This window comes from Rhynchophorus ferrugineus, unplaced genomic scaffold, assembly GCF_030347505.1.
Source record: "Rhynchophorus ferrugineus isolate W39M unplaced genomic scaffold, kcgeb_rfMv2 rfM8, whole genome shotgun sequence".
Taxonomy (NCBI): domain Eukaryota; kingdom Metazoa; phylum Arthropoda; class Insecta; order Coleoptera; family Curculionidae; genus Rhynchophorus; species Rhynchophorus ferrugineus.
Window position 1 is genome coordinate 7,757,871 of NW_027472587.1, and position 17,361 is coordinate 7,775,231.

Genomic DNA, 17,361 nt, shown 5'->3' on the forward strand with positions numbered 1-17,361 from the left:
GAGATACACTGGCTAATTTAATTAAATTCCAAATTGAATTAGTGAAAGTAATTTTTTGTATGGATTCTCGGGCGCAAAAAAATTGCTCCATGAAAAAAATTACGTGAAGTAAAACAGGAAATACGTAGAGGCGGAATAAAAAAAGGATAAATAAATCTATATTATGGCAGGTTAATTAATTTCTGTATTAGTTTTATTACGTCAAAAATATTATACTTGGGAGACAATATGACTATTTTTTCTAATCTTCGTCTTGTAGAGGACAGCACTGATGTTCTTGGGCAGTACTAACCTTCAAACGACGTATCAAAATTCCATGTCCTTCCATTTATAATTGGAATAAATCATAATATATATCCGAGACTCATTCACAAACTTTAACAAATGTTACTAAAACGAGACACTGAACTCTCAAACTCTTACATTTCTACCCGTATGTTTAAAATCAAACAAGAGAACTAGAATAGGTGTCACAATCACAAGGAAATATATTGTTATCTTCCTTACCTATGAGAAATACCACTAAAGGAAGATATCACCATGGCTATATTTGATTATGATACTATAATATTTTCAGTTGGAGACCAAAATATTAAAACACATAGCGACAATATGCAACTGGACCTAGACATGGAGAGTAAAATTTAATGAAAACTAGACATCCTATATATAAAGTAATAGAGAGTCAATTCAATAGGGATCTCTTATATCGGCTATTCAAGTAATTGGATTGGCCAATTAAAATCTACATTATAGGCACCTGTAAAAAACATTTTACTGTGAAGATATTTGATTGGTTCCTTGACAAAGTTTGTCATACGCAGGTGCAGCACGTGATAGCCCTAACGTGACGTTTTATTGAACAATAAAATCTAAATAAAAAACAATTTAATTTCGGAAATAAATTTATTAATTCAACAAATGAAATAAATATAATCTATAAAAATAAATATATCTATAAAATATAAATATTATAAACACAAAATAACATAAACATAAATTATATTATGTTTATTATTATATCATAAACAAAGAACTTAGGAACAGATCAAAATTACGTCTTCAGGCTTTTCGTTTTTCTATATTTGTTTAGTGCCATGAACTTAATCTATTAGAGATTTTTTATGGGTTTACCCAAAATTATATAGCACACTTTATTACTTGTAACACTTATCTATATTAATTAATAATCTGGAAAATCATTATGCAGTGTACAATTAAAATATAAATTTGCACTTTTTAAAGATATTTTATAAAAATATGTTATATTATCGACGTGGCAATATTGCGGTTTTAAAATAAGAGTTTAAAATGAAGAGACCTACTGATAGTGTAATAAAACAATTTTCTGGGGCATAAGATATTATCTTCTTGTTTATTCGTATAGGAACATCTGGAATTGAACTTATAGTCATCCCCCATTAAGAGTCTTCATGTTCGTCCTCTTCACAATTTCCTAAAGGCCAATGAGATAAAAAAAACTTATGTTGAGCGCTTCAAATGATTTCTAAGACATACTAGCCGAGGATGTATATTCCTGAATCCATGAGCTAGATCCAAAAAAAACTATCTTGGTTAAGTAGCCTTAAGCCAATATGTTTGTTAGAATAATTACACTTTTTTTATTGAAATGAAGCCCTTACGGTAGTTATTCTATTGATGACAGTTTAACAAATTTGTTCTTACTTGGGCAATACATTTTACACCAAAATTCCTCCTGTATTGAGTTAATTGGTTTGTCCTTTCTTAATGGATTTGCATTCAGGAGCTATTATTTTATTGGAGCTGCAACTATTGATCCAAGAAGAAAACTATATAGCCGCTTGCATAGCTTCTTTCGGAAGGGGATCAATTTCTAAAATAAAAAATATATATATTTGATATTTTGTATATATGGACAAACTTACCCCAACTTACAACAATAAAATATGCTGTAGCGATCATAAATTTCTTTGACACTTAATCCAATCGGTTTAAGTAACCAAAAATTCACGCCATAGAAAAATTACCGCCTGATATGGCGCTTCTTTTTCTTTATAAAATTAAAATTACCACTTTGAGTCATCTATGTTTGATAAAAGACATAAAGGAGCATCCGTGGCTAGATCTGAAGTTGCTTGCGCAAAATGTTTTGATAATTGGTGAGTATTTTATTTCAGAAGGGACTTGGACAAAATATTTGGATAAATACGAACATTTTGTGTTTTATTGACCAATTTCCGTAACTTCTTTGACCGAATATATACAGAACAACCTATAATATATAGAGTTAGTCTATTTTTGAAGTAAAATAGAAAAAAAGTCCGTATGGTCGAGTGGATATCGAGAAAAACGAGAACCTACAAGCGCAGTGTTCGGGAAAATAGAAACAAAACCCGGGATAATTGAACTTTCAAAATGGAATATCGGCAGTCCTGAACCGACGGTTGATTTTTATGTTTTTATTTTTCGGAACATGGCAGAATCACGCCGAAGGCCATGCGGACTGACATGCATCTTCCATTTAATTGGTCGTTAGATGTAGGCGTTTGAGTCTTTTTCGTCTGTTATTTCAGTGTATTTGTCGATGGAATGTAGTAGTCTGTGGTTTATAGACATTTATATTATTTAAAAGATATTGTGGGGGAATTATGTTACGTTTTTGTATATTATTTTATGTTAGCAATTGACCATTTGTTAATTGCCAGTTTTATTTTATGTTTTAACGAACGTGTAATCTGTGAAGAACTGCTGGAGACAATCTATCTTGTTGAATTTTATTGAATTAACATTAGTAGAAATATGTTAAAACAGTTTCATACCAATACTTTGTAGCCATGATATTCTCAACTTCGGTGTTAACATGGACGGTTCTCTTACAATGAACTTTTCCTGGAAGGATGTTGTTTGAAAACGTTTATTACTTACAAGGTAATATAAAGAAAATGTAATGACGGAATATCGTGATGAGTAAGGAGATTATTCAAAAGTTCAGGTTCAGGTTAGGATAATATTAGGAATCAGGACTTAATCATAAATGGAGTACATTCCTAGGATTTTAGTATGTTCAAAAACAGGGCAATCGTTTTCCGATAGCTACAATTTTATCATTTGATTGACCAATGTTAAAATCAGATAAGTCCATAGCGTTTACCTAACTTGATTGTGATATATTTTTAAGTTAATAAAAACAGTGTTTCGCGTAGCTTTATTCAGTTAGCCTGTTTTTTTCCTAATTCATATTGTAAATATTTTTATTTTGCTCTCTTTAAAGATGAATTAAGATATTAATTGGGGAAATTATGGGAATAAATGAAAGTATTCTAGAACACTAGGCTCAAATTGTTTTCAGAATAAAACAAATGAATCGAATATTCTGTACGCAATTAACTCAAGTAAATTAATTTAAAAACAGTTAATACAATAACATTTTTAATTTGACTTTTAATATTGGACATATTTTTCCAAATCCCACATGCTACAACATCATGTTTCTTTATACAATAAAATGGTTTACAAATAAACTGTTTTGTCATGCATAAATGAACATTTAAATTCACTTGTCAGATATAATTTGATTTTTAATCTGTTGAAATTCTCCTTAATCCTTTAAGCTCATTTAACTATTTGCCTTTCGTGGGTGTTTATCATAGCGTTATCTAGATTTTAAAAATAAACTTAGAATCATAGAGAAATAGAGAATTATACTTCATAGGAAATTTTGGGGAAATGTTTCGCGACGTCCAATATGTAGATGTCGCTACCTTTAACATATTACTTGTTTTATTCGCTATGCTAAGAGCCGCGACGGGATCTGATTGGTTCATTTCGTTCCATGGTTTGTTTATTTTTTACGCCATTTTCAATGTGCCCTATATAGAGAACAGTGTGGTTAGCATTTTATAACGTTTATACATTAAATTATTATTTTATTTTATTAGTATATAAAAGTTGGTAGTTGAAATGCATTCTCGTTCTAGGAAGTGTTGTGTGCTCGTATGCGATAGCGAGGAAAGGCATCATCGTTTTCCGTTAAAAAAGTACCCGGTGATCTTTAAGAAATGAGTAGAAAACCTTAAAATTTCTAAACTGGTTGGGATAAACATGAAACAGATTTATGATCGTTACCATACCAGACATTTTTGAGGTACATTTCAACTATCCTTTAAGTACTTATGAAGAATTTAGTGATGGTGAAAATAATACCACGAGCCCAGAATATATACATATGGAAGTGGATCAAAACTAAATTTATATAGAAACTAAATTGAAGGCGTCAATCACATTTCTATTTGTAACTTTTACCACTAATTTCTAAACTATCTTACTATATTTGTAGTGCTTACTTCCATCGTTCCAGTCCCACAACCAAGGTATTCGAACTAAGTAACATCGACATTTAAATAAACTCCAGAAGGTAATGGTAAAATTTGTATCCATTCAGCCAGTATCTCTCTTTCTGCTCATTCTTACCGTTAATTACTTGACATTATAACTTCACTCCAGTTGTTCCTATAAGAGCAAACACAGTTTTACGCTGTACAATAGTGTACATCACAGGTTATTTAGTAAAACTTTTGAAAAAAAATTAAGTGTGACTTTTGTTTACATACAATTATAAATAAATCAGTAGACCCATAAATTGAGACAGGTTCTATAGAGGCAAGACAATATCTCGTGCCACAGACTCCAACAAAATTGTTTTATTATACTGTCATAGTTGGTCTTCGAGCTATGTCCTATTTTAGTTAGCGATTTTACCACGTTTCACCAAATTTTTGTCTAATCTTTAAAAAAAAATAAATTTAAAACCCTTCAATTCTACATTCCATAATGATCTCTCGTATAAAATATTAGAAATACTAACAAGGTGTGCTATATATACTTTTGAGTATAACAGGTGAACAAAATATTAAGGGGAAAGACTCAAAGTTTGCTTTCAGTATAAGAAAATAAAAAGACAGGACTCTAATAGATCCTATTAAGTTGATGGCACTAAACAAATATGAAAAAGTTTGATTTGCAATGCACCAAAGTTTTTTGCTTATGGTTTTATATACGTGTATATAATATTTATATTTTATAGATATATTTATTTTTATATTTTATTTATATTTTGTAGATAAATTAGATTATATATTTATATATATGGTTATAGATTATATTTATATTTATTTATTTTTAAATATTATATAATTTTTAATTTTATAATATTTTTATTTTAATATTAATATTTAATTGAATTTTATTTAATAAATTTATTTTAGAAAAAAATAGTTTTTTTATTTAAATTTCATTGGTCAATTAAACATGGCGTCAAGGCTGTCACGCACTAAACATTACTAATGAGCCAATCAAACTAAATTAAATACACTACAGAAAAAATATGAACGTTGTATATAAAAACATAGCGGCCCGCTCCGACTTTGCACGGGCATAAAATATATATGCCTATGTCACTCAATGAAAACATGATTAAAATCGATCCAGTATTTTTGGTTCATTCATTACTGCCCTTGGCCTGCACGCATTAAATTTGGAGTAAAACAATTCCTCTTCCCCTATACTTACTATGAAGATTTCCTGCTATCTTTGGAATATCTAAATTCATACAATTTTTATTACATTACACATTTTTAAACGCAAATTTTAAATTTGTAATATCTCCGAAAATTTTTGTTTAATTTACATGCTGTAAGGAACCATATTGATCTATATTAATTGCACACTGTATTTAAGGTACTTAATTCGATAAGGACTAATGCCGTATTGCTTAAAATAGCTTCGTAAATAAGCCATTTTCTCACGTAAAAAGTAAACAATAAAAATGGTTAATGTGGGTTATCCCTAAAAGATAAACATATACCATCGCGGACTTTTTTGTAGACCTTTTTATGGTGTACAATACTGTAGTACATTAATTTGATCTAACTCGTAGGGTTAGGCAGCATTTTTGCTAATTGCTAAATAAGCCTAAAAAAATAGGTTAATTTACGACATCACGTTAGAAACCTCTAAAATTAGCAATGTTGCCTTAGTATATTATGCATGTATTATACATATAAACCTTCCTCTTGAATCACTCTATCTATTGAAAAAAACCGCATCAAAATCCGTTGCGTAGTTTTAAAGATTTAAGCGCACATAGGGATATAGGGACAGAAAAGGCGACTTTGTTTTATGCTATGTAGTGACGACGGCCAACATAACAGTAATAGTGACAATTATAAATCAACTTCTAACGTTCATAACTTTCTGTTTAAATTTGATTGAATGAAATTGAATTTCTAGTTGTTCAGTTTTTGTTATTTGAATACTTACAAAGCACGTGAGTCTTATAATCATAATGGCTATGCAAGTTTTGGTTTCTGTAGGGATGAACATATTCATATTTTTTATTCAAAATATCTTATTTCAAAACTGAATCCACTGAGCACAGTTATTGTTGTCATAATGTTTATGAGAAATATTGAATTTTTTTTAGAATGACGTTACAGTCTATGTTATGTTTGAACATTTCACTATCAGATGAATTGGTTCTACCTTGATTTCACTCAACGTTCCAAATCATTACGCAAAATACGTAGCAGTCGGACCGAAAGAGAAACTGTCTTAGATCAATGTTTCCGTTCCCGATTGTATCCGACAATAGAGTTCGTCGGTTGCTTCTGCAGTCGCAAATTGCGACGTTACTTTTAAAAATGGCCTTTCCTCGCGCCCGTCACCGAAATAAAACCGTTCTATTTCGGAAACTTGCTTCCGGCCGGAATTTTTTCACTTCCTTTTATCGGATTATTTAAATTGCTATCCAGCAGCGTCGATCCTGGGTTTCGGGATCGAAATGGGACTGGCGAGATACCGTTTTTTTCGTATATATACCGTGCTTTATCGTATTGCTCGTCACCATATCGATCTTCGAAAAATGAAATTACCATTTGTAAAGAGTATGACTGCTTTTCGATCAGGAAACATTGATATTGTATATTTTTACTGAAAATTGGTGGTTGTTTCTTATATCATGTTCTGTATACAAGGTAGACCTTTCGATGTCTTAGATTCTTTTTGCTTCTGTTCAATATTTTTCCTTCAGTCCAGGTTTTTCGTCCTTTTCACCTTTGTTCCAGATTCGTCTAGGTCATATTCTAGTCTGTACATGCTATAAATGAAGATAAAATTTAGAGACAACTCTTGCATTAATATAATTGAAGGGTTTTAATAGGGAATAAGTACGAAATACCAATACGCAACGGCCGAAAGGACGTACGTGATCGTTATTCCGCCTGGACAGCATATAGTTGTTATAAACGTTGTTTTTGATTATTCATTTGTTTAACCACGATTTTGCCTTTCAAGATCTTCGAAATAGTACTGTTTCTACCAAAATTTTCTAAGTTTTGATCATTTCAGATTCAAATAGCTACTACAATTCGCCTTTGACGACCGTTAACCCTGAACGGCAAGCTTCTATCTAAATTCCAGTAGATTATGGTAATTCACAGCAACTTTAGTTCGCCATTGATGGCGTTACACCTTTAATTGTGATGCATGTGCCAGAATTCCATGGACTAGGGGCGTTTTTCAAAGTTTGAATGTTTCTTACATGGAATAGCTTCTGGTTAGAAGTGTATCAGGCACCTTCAATCCACCTTTTGCGACTTTAAAGCTTGAGTTGCGATACCTTTCCCGAACTCCACTTAATTATACTAAAGAATGCTTCGAGTAACTGAGAAACGATTGCGAATCCAAGGCCAACCTGTCCTCTTTTCTGGATAATTAATTTGATTCCAGTTAATTGAGTGAATTTTAAAGTGAAAAACCGTTTGATCTCTCCGGAATTCGACCTACTGCACCAGTTAAAATATGAAACGGGGTTTTAAACAAAATCAAATTATTATTTTACCTAAAAACCTATTTATGACTAATTCGTGTCATTCGTTCACCATTCACGTAGTTTTAAAACAGATAGCCGCCATATATATATCAGCGCTTTATATATCAAGCAGGCATTATGTAACATATATACATACTAAAAGGAACTAGGATTACGCCAATAATAGAATATCGACAATATGCGCACACTGGATGGGTACCAGATACAACATTCAGTTTAAAGAAGTCTAGGTTTTGTAACATTGCTTTTGTTTAAATAATGTGACGCGTACGTATTACTCAGTTTATATGCTAAGTCTCGTAGGGTTATATTTCAAAACCCTTGAATTGTTTAAGGTTTCATGAGCAACGATATCTGCGGTAATGATAGAATGTTGTAGAATACAAAACATGGTAAAACATCATGGGCGAAAGGTTATTTGACGGAGAATGATGACCATGAATTTGAAGATTGTGGCGAGACATCATAAAACTACCGTGGCAAAAGTGACAGTAGGACACAAAACTTAAAAAAAGGACAAAAAGGTTCAATCTTAATTTGATAAGCATCAGAATATCATCAAACAACTTGCCTGGCTAGCACAATCGCCAGGCCACATTATTGAACCGTTATGGGAACTTCTTTTTATTAATCTCCTAGAACGTCAACAGTCTGCTCGTGAGCAATAAGTATTATTATATAATCTCAGTTATATAATATAAGTATCCTGACATGTAGCATTGAGATCACTCCGAATCACATTCGTTATGGGTTCTATGAGGATATTGTGATAAATCAGTTTGTTGGACACGTAATATGGGGCATCGACGATGACTTGCAACACTTTTTATTCTGGAACATCTGGAGGGTATCTAGGTGAGCTTTGCTAATAGTACCCCACAGTTCAATACCATAAGTCCAAATGGGCCTAAGTAACAAACCTTGCTAAACCTTGTTATGTAATAATAATTTAGATTTACGCCCTATCAGTCAGTAAATTTGGTTTAGTTTAATATCAATCTGTTTGAATTTTGTCAGTATATCTTTTTCCATGTCAAACGTCGATCGAAATGCATTCATTCCCAGATATTTAACGTTGTATGCTTGCGGAAGTTCATGATTATTCAATTTTACTGAGGGACATGTTCTTCTACAAAGCATATGGGAACTTTTAAAGCAACGATTGATGAGTAAATGTCCACTCCCAATATCATTGAAGAAATTGGCAGATATTTTGGAATAAAAATAGCACGACATTCTGTTGGAAATCATTCAGACATTCTGTGAATCTATTACACAAAGATTTGCATCTGGTGGCTTAACACAAATAACATATTGTGTATATACATTCCATATATCATTATCGTTTAAATAATTTATATGACGATTTCTTACTATTTAAATTTTTAACGCAAAATATTATTATTTTCTTAATTCTAAGGCATTAACAAAACCAAAAGTCGAAAGCGAATCGGTTTGATCTAAAGGTTTCGCGAGAGGCGAGTTGAAAAATAAACACATGACTTAAAATGCAATCATGACTGTCGTTAGAGCGGATGCCAAGAAAGTGGTCAGACTTCAGGCAGCTTTGCTAAAGTTTAAATCGGAGATTGAGAACATCGGGATCGATGCTAAAGCCGAAAACTTTGCCTGAGAGTTGTGGGTAGTTTAGTTTCAGTCGAGAATCCGGACTTATGTGTTTGCCTTGGCTTGGTTAATTTATCAGAATTACGGGAAAAGAAGTGGATTAGTATATATATAGTAAATTCGAATCAGTAGTGACAAGTGTGTCAATATGTGTCAGTCTAAAATGGTAAATTCGTTTTACAGTCAGACAATATTATCCTTCTCATTTTAATCTATTTAACAAGAGATAGAATGCTGTTAGGGCAATTCGATCATGTAACTGAAAGAGCCTGCAAAAGTTATCCGTTCGTCAAACGCCTGCAAAATATTATAATTGCGGGTTATAAACCAGCAAACGTTGTTTTAACGCTTTGTTTTAACAAATTTCAAATCGCCACGTTTTTATTGAAAATATTTTTTGCGCCTTGCAGCTGCACATTAGTGTGGACAAGATCACTAAAATATCTCAATAAATGAAAAACAATATAACCTTAAATTCGCGAAAAAGAAACCGTGTTTATGCGAAACAGGGGACGAATCAAGATCAATTTTGGCGTTTCAGAGATCAAATATGCGAAATGTATAAAACAGTAAGTAGTTTTTTTCTATTGAAACATAATTTAATACAATTATTTCAGACAAAATTGTTAGTCTGGAAAGTATCTACAAAGATCCAAAAGATATACAGCTATTTGAGAGATGTAGAACATCCGTTCATACATTGTTGGATAATATAGGATTTAAGTGGTGTAAAGATAACATACGGAGGGGTTTAATGGAATTTATAGAGATTGCTTTTAAAAGAATACAATCTTAAAAAATATATAACAAAATAAAGGAAGAATTATATCAATTTATATATTTGAAAGAACCATGAATATTTCAGAATGGTACATTGGGTTACTCATGGCAAGATGACAATAAATATAGTATAAAAACAACATGGTTCATGGAAAAAGATAAACGTTGGAATAACTGTCCATTAGGTTTTTTTAGTCATAACATTGCAGACATATATTTCTTCATGGTGGAAACAGGGATGGTTTTATTCCTGGTGCAGAATATATATATATATATATATATATATATATATATATATATATATATATATATATATATATATATATATATATATATATATATATATATATATATATATATATGGTCGAGAAAATCATGTTAAAGAATGAACAATTTCAACTATCACTGCATTTTTAATAAAATTGAGTTGATATGGGGTATTGCAAATAATTATTACAATAGAGATTCAGGTCGAGGGGAGTATAGTCAAACCAGAACTGTCTGGATTTATGGAAAGAGGCATTGTCGAAAATAACACCTTCGGTTTGTATGAGCTCGATCAGACATATTGAAGAAGAAATTGACAAATGGTAGAATCTTGAGCAAGTTTTTAATAGATTGGAAATAAACAGCTTGGTTATTAACTTGACTAGTATTTCTGAAAGTGACTGTGATTGAATAAAACTTTATGAATGTTGGTTTATAATTCAATGTTTACGATTACCAATGAAATGGTGATGAAAGAGGAAACCACTACAGGTCAGTATACAACTAATTTACTTTAATTGTAGCGAATTGTATCGAGAGTTTGAAAGCTTTATGAGCATGTGTGTTATTGTTCTGAATATATATGAATGCTTGGTTAACATGTATGAGTAGAGAAATAATGCTAACTCTTTTGCAGATATGGCAAATGCATTAGGGAGGATGTAGTGATTAAATGTAGTTTTATGAAGAAAGATGTATACAGATAGTAACAGGACAAACTAAATAGAAATGTAGTAATATCATAATGACTTTACAAGGATGCATTGCATCGAAAGAAACAAGAACTAAGCATAAAACATAAATATGCTCTCTAATGAAAGTAAAATACATTACTCATATATACAATTGTTAATTAAGTGGATTAGGCCTTCGGGAGATACCAATACTAGTGTGGAAAAAAGCTCAATGTATATATAATAAAACAACTCTAACCTATAAATTATTGTGGCTGTAAAACTAATTGTAGTTTGTATGTATATTTCCATTTTTTTTTCGGCGATTTTGTGTTTAAGCGTGGATGTTATAAAGTTAACTTTTTGATATCCTGTACTGCTAGGACATGAATACCGTACTTGAAAAATAATTATATAAAGGTCAGAGTCACTTTCCGTTGAAACAAATAAATCGGGCTAGATTAAACGTAGCGTCGGTATCTACCCTCGAATATAGGGAAAAAATTAGCATTTTTAAGTCAACAGGAAAGCGCCGTATCGTAAAGAAAGCATCGTGCATAAAAGTGCAGTGGAGCAACTCGGTCCGGGTACTGTGCATGGCATCGCATGCGGTGTTAAGGTTAAGAATAAATATTTTGCATAAACAGATTTAATAAGAAATTGTAATTTTGTTAGTTTATGAACGCTGTTAACTGTTAAATATATTCATGTCGCCGACGGGAATCGGGACGGGACTGCGATTTTACGGCTCCGGAGTATAAAATACCTACTTTTTCTTTGTCTACTTGTTTTGTACGGGGTTTTGATAGTATTTTTATACTTCTTTTCCTAAACAAACGGACCCCAAGAGTCGGAGATTAGGCATGCAAAAGGGTTTTATGGAAATCGGCGTCTTCTTCGGATGCATCCAAATTGAGCCGGCAAAAAATGCACTTCCGAGTTCTTAAAATGTTTATGATCGACCTGACTGCGACCGACGCCAGGTCGTAAAACACGTAAGAGAAGGTTGATGCTTTTAACTAGATTTATTGCGCACACTACACATTCGTCGAGATTAAGTTCTTTTCATCATTATCTTGTCTGGATCTTTTATGGCTTTATGGAGATGTGGCTGCATTCAAAGTGGTCTGGTGTCGCAGTCTTTGTGCCGTGCGAGATGTGGTTTTAATACCGTCATTGGCGATATCGTAACCATAATTAGATTTAATATTTTTACTTACGAGGATTTGAAATTTGGACCGTTATTTAAATTATGGCTTGAGACATGAGACGGCGAGAAAAACAGTTGACGGAAACAAGCAGCGTGATGTTGTGAACAAATACATGGTATATCCAAAGTAGCAGTGAACTGACGTTAAGATGTATAACATATTGCCTATTGCACTTTGTAGGTACGTCTTAATAGAAGCAGAAGTTCACTAACTACACTATTTTTATATATGGAACACATAGGACAAACAAAGGGGAAATTATAAATTATCAACAATTCATTAAACATTTTAAAGGATCGATAAATATTAAGGTGTGTATGTCATAAGATATGTGACTATATAGCATTTTACTCTTTGAAGATTGTATCAATTATTTTGGTATTTATTAATGATTGTAAATACATTCCTTTATATATATTTTGTAATTGTAAATTGTTCTAAATTGTAAAATACAAATTAACTAATTGTGGTCGTCATTGTTTTAATATGCATGTTTCATTCATATATCTCTGTTTTAATATACAGTCATGTATTACTTCATTTATTATTCCATAGTTATGTTTATAACTTAAAAATAAATACTTAAGATCTTCTATACTTATATTTGATGCTCTTGTTAATGTTCTGGAAATAACCTTACTTATGATACTTTGTTATAATATTTAGTGGCCTAGTAATTTACACTTATTAGTATTTTGTTGTTTACTGAAAGTTAAGAAAATTAGATTCAAAAAAAATAATAGTGAGTGTTAGTTCCTGAGATACTTTACATATATTTTAATACGTTTTAATACTTTTATTCTTTTAATTAATGTTATATATCAAATATATTTCTAATATTATATTGAAAATACTGTGAAAACAAATTTAGTAACATATTATTTTTAATCACTGTTAGGTTATAATATATGAAAGGGTTTTAAATATTAAAACTTTTAACTTACTTTTAAGACTATTTTATTTTATCGAATAAAGAAGCGATTTTTTAAACGGCGAGACAAAAAATATACAGCAATTCGAATATCACTCATCATCACCTTTAGGTCATTAAGTACCCCACATCGTCTTCGAGTACACAGTTTTCGTAATCAATCCTGTTAATAGTCGCGCGATATAAAACGTCCTACTTAAAGAAATGACCACAGCGATGGATGTGGTATTGTCCCGTCTGGATAATTTACAAATTTGTTTAATTCAACTTCTTTATTTGCAGATGAACAAACATAATAATAAGTAACGTAAGATAATATATAACACTTACTATTTTAAAATCCAATAAACTTAAATCTAGAAAATAATATAAAAATTATATATGTTAGTCTAAGATAGACACCTATTCTAAAAAATTACTTAAGATCATTTAAAAGTGTTATTTTACCTATTTTAGTTCGAAGTAAAACAAAATTCTCATGTAAATAGAATATTGAAATAAAAATGTTATAAAATATAATTTATTTTAACATTATAATACATCTAATGCATATATTACCGAAGGACTTAAAATACAGTTAATGAAAGAACCACAATAGTTTGTAGGTTAAAGCTATTTTAATATATTTACATGAAAATATTTCCTAACCCATGTTGGTATCCACTGGAGGCTGAACTTACTTAATTAATAATTACGTCCAAGTAATGTATTTTATTTGCATTAGAGAACATATTTGCATTTTTATGTTTAGTTCTTGTTTCCTTCATTGCTGTGTTTTCTTATATCTTTAGGATATATCACTATATCTTTCCTTAGTTTGTTAAAATTAGATTTAATTACTGCAGTTTCCCTAATGCGTTTACTATGTCTGCAAAACAGTTAGTATTCATTCTCTCCTCGTACATTTTAACTAAACGCTCTTATATCTTCTGAACAATTACACTACATATATTCTACAGTTCGATATTAATTATATACTCATTCAATTATATACTTTAGTTGTTTCCACTTTCATCGCCCTGTTTTGGTACTGTCAGCCTTGAATCATAAGACAACATCCAGAAAGTTTCATTCACTCACTGTTAGTTAAAATAAATTATAGTTTATAACATTTTTGTTTCAATATTCTATTTATATTAGAATGTTGTTTTACTTCGAACTAAAATAGGTAAAATATTAACGTTAAATGCGACAACATTACACAATCTTGGCAATATAAATTGAGATGACGTGAGTTCACCGCTTATTTGGATATACTATAATAGAATAGAATAATCAATAATAGAATAGTCAGGTCCTCGTGCCCAATAACAGCTGCCCGATCAGCGGGTGCCATATCCCCAAATTTAATGCAGTAGTAGTAGCGATCCACAAGGGTCAACTGTGAGACGGTTTTGGTTTAGTGTATTGGTAAGCCCAGAGGCAGTCCCACATAACCCGGTCCAACTTGTCGCTCAAGGGTAAGTCTCCGCGACCAAGTATACGTCATATATTCCACCGCCTAGTTTTAGGCCAGAACAAAAAAAGGTTTGATATGTATTAATAATCAATTAACATCACTCACTCGAATAAACTATTGAATATATGAATGGTTTCATATAGTTTTATTAGAAATACTACGCGCCGACCCTAAATTCCCACATACATAATAGATAACAGATAAATATTGTTACGTTGGAACAGTTATTTTCCAGAAGCATTCATAACATTTCAGGTTTTACTACAATTTGAATTATTTTCTTTCAGCTCATTGTTAGAGGAAAATAAATTCAGCCAATCAAATTAAATATTGAAATATCGACCGACCATATTTTAATTCAATCACAACTCCATCCCAACGTAAAACAAATATATAAAACCGACTTTATACATACGACCCAACGAAGAACCACGACCGACGTACGTAGAGCGAGGGCGATGTGGGCGTCCGAAAGAAAGAAAACGTCGAAACTTGTGCTCAGTTGAAAACTTTATACGATGGCCGGATTGCCCGGCAAAGAAATGAGCCACTTAAAGACAGAAGTAAAAACGATGGGGCCATCTGTATCCAGCACAGTCGGCAATCCGTTCGAAGACACAATCGAGACGAAGCCGCGGCCCGATGGATGCATTTTGCAGTCTGATTGAATCCGATCAGTGTGCTCTGAATACGAAACCGCTACTTTTGTTTAAAGCCGTCGACTTAACGGCCGTCCGTGTCTCTTTTTCCCTTAACCCTTTCGCAGTATCGACGCTACGAGAACGAGAAAGAGCCGGGAACGAACGTCGGTTCGCGTTATTACGGCGATAAATAAGTTTGCGACGGTTTTTCCACTCGCTATCTCGCTAGTGTATTAGACGATAGTAAAACGTTTCGTTATATTTAAGGTGTCGGTTAGTTAAATTAATTGAGCGCATTAATTAATCGAAAAGCGTATAGTTTATTAGTAATTTGGAAATGAGATGTACTTGCATGTTTTTCATCATAAGTTAACAGGTCAACTGAAAAGTCCCCGGTCTACCACAGTAAAACACATTTTTTTGGTAAAATTAGTATTTTTTATTCAACATAATTCCCTTCAAGGGTGATACACTGACACACCCTCCAACTTTTCGATACCATTTTTCTAGAACGATTTGTCCTTTGCTTCAAAATAAGCCTCCATTTCGGCGATCACCTCCTCATTCGACGAAAATTTCTTCCCAGCCAGCATTCTCTTGAGATCTGAGAACAGAAAGTAGTCGTTGGGGGCCAGATCTAGAGAATACGGTGGATGAGGAAGTAATTCGAAGCCCAGTTGATGGATTTTGGCCATCGTTTTCACTGACTTGTGATACGGTGCATTGTCTTGGTTAAGTAACACTTTCATTTTCTTCAAAAGCGGCCGTTTTTCGGACATTTCGTCCTTGAAACGGTCCAATAACGCTATGTCATAGTCGCTGTTAATGGTCCTTCCTTTTTTAAGGTGGTCAAGGAAAATTATTTTACGCGTAACTCAAAATACAGACGCGATAAACTTGCCAGCCGGCTGTTGCGTTTTCCCACGCTTTCGAGAGGGTACATCCTGTGCAGTCCACTCGGATGACTGTCGATTGGACTTTGGAGTGAATTAATGGAGCCACGTTTCATCCATTATCACATATCGACGCAAAAACTCGGGTTTATTATGCTTGATCATCTTCAAACACTGCTCTGAATCATCAACTCGTCGTTGTTTTTGGTCAAAAGTGAGCTCGCGCGGCACCCACTTTTCACAGAGCTTTCTCCTACCGAAATATTCGTGAGTGATGTGATGTACATGTTCAGTTGATATCTTTAAAGTGTCTGCTATTTTATTCAATTTTAATTTACGATCATTTAAAACGACGTTTTCGTCGGTAACAACCTCTTTTGGGAGTCCACTGCGTTCACCGTCTTCGGTGCTCAATTCACCACCTATAAACTTATCATACCAATCCTTGATAGTTAATTTTCCTAGGGCACTGTCCAAAAAGGCAATATTTAATCAACACTTGAAATTCCTTTTTATCAATTTTTTTCACAATAACAAAAGTTGCTTCACTCAAAATGCTATAATTCACAAAGTAAAGATCCGACAGCTGTCAAATGTATACACGCATCTTTTGAGGGTTAGGGCTAACTAAAAAATCATATGGATTTAATTCTAGTAGAGCCAACTATCCGTCCATTTCCTTGTAACTTGATAAATATATTGCATACCAACTTTTATTCTCCATTATCAATTATCAATTAAAAATTAAAGATCAATTGTTAAACCCATTATAAGTCACTCGGCCTTTTTGCCAACAGATTTACTGCTCAACAATAATGCAAAACTAAATTGAAAAAAAAGTCTAACCATGTTATAACAGTAACTGCAATATCTTGATCATTTTCAAAAAAATATGGAGCAATGACGTCTTCAACATGAATACTACACCATACAGTTGATTTTAGTGAATGCAGTGATGTTTTATGAATTAATTAAGGATTCTGTGTTCCCCAAAACCGACTGTTCTGTT